Source organism: Ooceraea biroi, chromosome 2, assembly GCF_003672135.1.
Source record: "Ooceraea biroi isolate clonal line C1 chromosome 2, Obir_v5.4, whole genome shotgun sequence".
NCBI classification, from domain to species: domain Eukaryota; kingdom Metazoa; phylum Arthropoda; class Insecta; order Hymenoptera; family Formicidae; genus Ooceraea; species Ooceraea biroi.
The window spans coordinates 12,351,391-12,356,655 of record NC_039507.1 but is presented as its reverse complement, the minus strand read 5'-3'; the positions used below and the strand labels follow the sequence as shown (position 1 = coordinate 12,356,655).

Below are 5,265 nucleotides of genomic sequence, written 5' to 3'. Positions count from 1 at the left end.
TTTATTTATCGAAAAGAGAAATGCACACTCTATGTATATTTACCATTTTATCTGTTTTTGTATCAGTGACGGGCAATTATTTAATTTTTCTATATAAAATTCATTCTGCAATTTCGTGACAAAGATTTAATCTGGATCATGATGCCAAATACGTAAATAAAAATTTTATAGAATTCATGAGACACGAATAAACACGTATTTTGTTCACCAAGTTCTTTGCACATAAAAGCTGTCCAATTAACGTACATACAAAATATAATGACTATAATTATAACAGACATTGTAATGCTATGGGAAGGGTTACGAACGAAGAATAGTTCCGTTCCTCCGCGATAATTAATTCGTAAATAATGCACGTAGCACACCGAGCGCGTTAAGCAACCCTCGCGGCGTGGCGCGAAACACGAACAAAACAAGTTTCATTGTTGATAGTTTCTCGCTCACACGAGAAGCATTCCCTCGAGCATTTCTACCGGGTCTACCGGAGGTCTACCGGAGGTCTGCGCAAAGAGACAAGAAAAAAGATGCTGCTGCTTGATTCATTATCCGCTTTATCGGTAACGCGCGGGGCGCGCACCCTTCATCGTATATAATCGCCGTCGCGCGTTGCGCGAGAGTAAATCGTGGATGACAAGCGTATATACGCGAGACGCACGTACACGTTCTCACGAGCAACGACGGTACGAGAGGCCGGAGGGTTGGCCGGGAGAGGGTTGTGCGAGTCGGCAATAACGGACGACGGGGCGAACGTCCGCACAATGGACCGTTTCGACGGGTGTGCGCAAGGTCCGAGAGAGGATAGGATATATTTCGAATATATATTTGGGCCCGCTGCTATCGACGCCCCGTAACTGATCGCCCGCCGATTTCGGTGTCCCATGCCTCGCCGCGCTTTGTGCGCTTTCGCCAAATTAAGCCATCATTAAAATAACAACCCCGTTCACCCGCTCGTTTGGCGCGCGGCGAGACCGCACTCGCCCATTCACAACCGCCACCTCTCATGTTGTATCGTCGCAAATCGATGTAGACGCGATTGACAATAGTCTTACACCGCGAAGCCGTTCTTTTGATTATGCTCTGTATTCATCGGAGTAAATAATGTAGTCATATTCCGTGCTACTCCTTTTCAATAAGCATCTTTCATAAGAAGCATCAAAGCTCGCACTAAAACAAAGATTCGCAGCCGTATCAGCGCCGCCTCGCCACGCATGCATGGTGCATCTTTATTATGTTTCTTGTTCTCCCGGACAACAAACATCGTATCCACGTGTGCTTTCTGTTTTAGCATAATAGCACTGGGAAAACGTTCTCGCTCAAAATCGCGAAGACGCGATCATACTTACGAGGATGATTATTATGTGTCTTCCAAAGAGAATCGAGGATATAGATCTCCGAGGTCAGAGCGTTCACGTGGGAGCTCCCGCAGACGTTTTCGAGAACCTTCCATTGAACATTCACGCTCATTGGATCGTCAGCGGACTTATAACCTTGAAGGTAAATTGCACAGATTGTTAGAGATGCTGACACAGTCCAGTGCGATTCACGAAAAACATAAGGAGATTTATGGTTACTATTCTATACTATTCTAACCTCTCTCCTGACGTTATCGCGCATAAGCCACAATCCTTCTCTCCAGATGGACACCGAGGCGATCAGAGATTCACCAACTGAAGTTGTGGAGAATTCCGGCATTGACCAGGGTAATTTATATGTTATATATCAGGACTACGAGCCATTACCACGAGTTTGACCTTGTCCAACGATCATTTCATGATCGCAAAGCTGTCCAAAGCACGCCAAAGATAAATGACATACTTCAGTCTCGGACTACGAACTATTACTACGAGTTTGGTCCTGTCCACCGATCATTCAATGATCGCGAGACTGCCCACGGAGACACGCTCAAGGGTTTGGCGCACTTCAGCTTCGAATTAAGAACCATTATGTATGATCCTGTTCACCGATCCTTCAGTAATCGCGAGACTATCCACGGAGTCACGCTCAAAAGGTTTGGCGTACTTGGTTCTCGGATTGCGAACCATTATCATGAGTCCTCTCCACTAATAAAAGATTAAGGCTTTGATTTGTCATTTGACAGATTGCATGATGTTTTCTTTTAAAAGTACTCCATGAAAACGAACCAGAGAGGCCATATATTTCGTCGGAGCCAGTCGGATTCAGAACACTTGCTGTGTTCAAAATGGATTTGATGGACTCCAATCGATGGTGCTGCCATGGGCTCAACTGTCCATGATTTAATTACAAAAACTTGGTCTTCTATATTTAATAGCGGTTTGCCAAAAGAAACGAATCTTATTCTACGCAAAAGTATCCAGTTCCGCAGAATTTATCGTTAGTTAACCCCTACACTCAACACAGAGGTAAAGTTTATGTCAGTTGACTTCAGTTCAGAGAGATGAATACCAATTCATCACTCAAGGTATAATCGAAGCAGTTATAACTGCCCAAGCATATCTGGTATCGGACTTTTGAAACCGGAGGAACAATGGGATAGCAAGCGCATTTTTGAGTTAGCAAGTGATACAGGTCCAAAATTGCTAATTATCTTGAATGCAATAGGATACAAAATTCTTTTCTCCTCCTCCTCGATCATATTTACAGGAACCACTGTCGAGCAAGTCGGAACGCCCTCTCTGTGAAGCAGACTGCCTTCTTAAGAAGGATGCCATCCAATGTTGATTTTGTTCAGATCAATATTTTTTGTCATACTTTTTGATAGACAAGGCATCCGGTGAGAAGAGGTTTATCTTGAATCTCAAACCTCTTAATGAATCTATTTTTGTACCTCATTTCAAGATGGAGGATCTAATGATGGTTACCCGATTGATGTCTTCAGATTTCATAGCATCGATCGATTTGAAAGATTCCTATTTGTTGCTGCCAATTCACGTCTCACACCATAAGTACCTACGTTTTTCATTTCAGGAAGATATCTTCGAAAGGATTTTGGTCTATCAGTTACCTAAATGACTTCTTACTGTTCGGAGACACCGCCGCAAACATAAAAAAATCTCCAATAAGTAATTTTGCAGAATTCGTGATCTTGTAAGTCTAATAGAAACACTAAATTCTATTTGCCGAACAGTTACTTATGGATCAATACATTACATTACATTACATACATTCATTAGATACATTCGAGATTTTGAGAGACAGAAGTTCCTCGCTTGTATAGAATCCAATAATGATTATGACGCTCGTATAATACTATCTACGTCACTTCAGGATTTTAAGTGGCGGCTGAACAAGTTATGCTCACCATCGATTGCAAGACCGTTACTAAAACGAAAGTTTTCTCATGTAATCTTTTCTGATGCTTCACCTTCAGGTTAGGGTGCATCTATAGGTAAGAAGCAAACGCACGACTGATGGTCAGACCAGGATACAGACAAACATATATATTTTTTAAAGTTAAAAGCTGTAGAAAATAAGCTCTCAAATCTTTCAAATCAACACAATCTATACTCCCAAACATAGTACTCCGTATAAATGATATGACAGCAATTGCTTATATCAACAAGGATGGTTCTTCTCGATTTCCGAAATTTTCAGCTCTTGCAAAGTCGATTTGGCAATGGTGTGAATTTCGGGATTTATACCTTTTTGCATTTTACATTCGGTCTATTGATAATGTCGTGACGGACAGAAAATCTAGAATAGTTTCGATTAAAACCAAAATTACTTCTCTTGTTTTGCAAAAATTTTTAAAGCGTTTTTGAACCATTCGATACAGACCTCTTTGCGTTTCATATCAACGCAAAATGCAAGATCTTCGTTTCTTGGTTTCCGGATTCATTCGCGACCACCGTCAATCACAATAGATTGGAATGAAGTTTATTTTTATGCCTTTCCATCTTTCGTATTAATTACTAGAGTATTAAGGAAAATAGTTAATGATAGAGCAATAGGAGTTTTAGTTCCCAGATGGCCAGCTCAACTGTTTCCATTCTTCCATAGAGTGTACACTTCAGACATAATTGAACCAAATCCTAATCTTTTAATCTCTCCCTTCAGAAGTCAACATCTAACGTGACGCAACATTTCCCTGATTGCAGGGAGATTATCAGGCAAGCATTTCGCCAGAAGGAATTTCCAGAGGAATTGATAGAGATAACCTTGGTACCTCTTGTTAATTCAACTCTAGATTAATATAATAAACCTATCAAGCTCTGGTGGTTTTTCTGCAACGAACGCAATATCGACTGGTTTCAGCCTAGTATATCCCCAGTGAAAAGGGATTGTGCAAGATGACAACAAGATGCCGGCAAGATAAGAAGGAGATGACGATGACAAAAAAGCGCAAAATATCCCAATGTTGCTGTTGATCGTCACGATGTTTCCTCTCTCTAATTAGTCGGCCGCCATGTGACATTCGTCATGTTAGTCCCACGTTATTCAAATGTGGTATTCATATTAAGTTGAAAGAGTCGCTATGTAAATTGTCTATTATAGAATAAAGATCCAGTTAAATTAATTATGGAATCAGGATTAATCGAAACGCAAGAGTACAAACAACTTACATGGAATAGGAAAGGAGGTTAAAATAAAGAAAAAAATGGTAAATATACCGATTAGGGGAGCCAGCCCCGATGACCTAGACCTTGACATATGTTGTCAAGATCACCCTCCTGAGTAACCTTCAAGAGGTTTTAACCGTCGCTCGTTGTTTATTAAAACGTTATTGACAAAAGAAGTTTAATGATTTTGCAGGAATTTTCAGCTCTCCACACGAAGTAAGGACTTGAATTTGACATATATTACAAAGGTCACCTCCCCGAATAACCCGCACTAAGTTTCAATCGTGGATTGTTATTTATTAAAAAGTTATTAACAAAAGAAGTTTCGAAAGTATAGCAGTTATTTTGAATATTGAAAGCCCAAACAGTTAAATACAAAGTATTCTCTGCTTTAACCTAACCTAACCTAACCAGGTTAAGGGAGAAAAAAGGTAAATCTACCGATTAGCGAACCCACCTCCTATCACCTTGTCCTTGACATATATTATAGAGGTCACCCTCCTGAGTAACACTGTGCAAGTTTTAACCGTCGGTCGTTGTTTACTAAAAAGTTATTAACAAAAGAAGTTTAATGATTTTGCACGAATTTTCAGCTGTCTACGTGAACCAAGAACATAATATTGACATATATTACAAAGGTCACCTTCCCGAATAACCCGCACTAGGTTTTAGTCGTCGATCGTTGTTTATGAATAAGTTATTAACAAAAGAAATTTTGCAAATATAG

The 5,265-nt window shown here is 40.3% G+C and overlaps 1 long non-coding RNA gene across 3 annotated transcripts; it reads left to right on the top strand.

Moving 5' to 3' along the window:
- The first annotated feature begins 865 nt into the window (after positions 1–865).
- Positions 866–4,495, top strand: LOC105283654. 3 transcript variants are annotated; one of them, XR_002193494.2, is made up of 4 exons: positions 866–1,494; positions 1,637–2,008; positions 2,099–3,367; positions 4,077–4,495. It is a non-coding gene; the product is annotated as an uncharacterized LOC105283654 (long non-coding RNA). The 3 variants fall into 3 exon arrangements; XR_002193490.2 differs by having other exon boundaries at positions 2,099–4,140; positions 4,234–4,495; XR_002193489.2 differs by having other exon boundaries at positions 2,099–4,495.
- Positions 4,496–5,265: the final 770 nt, after the last annotated feature.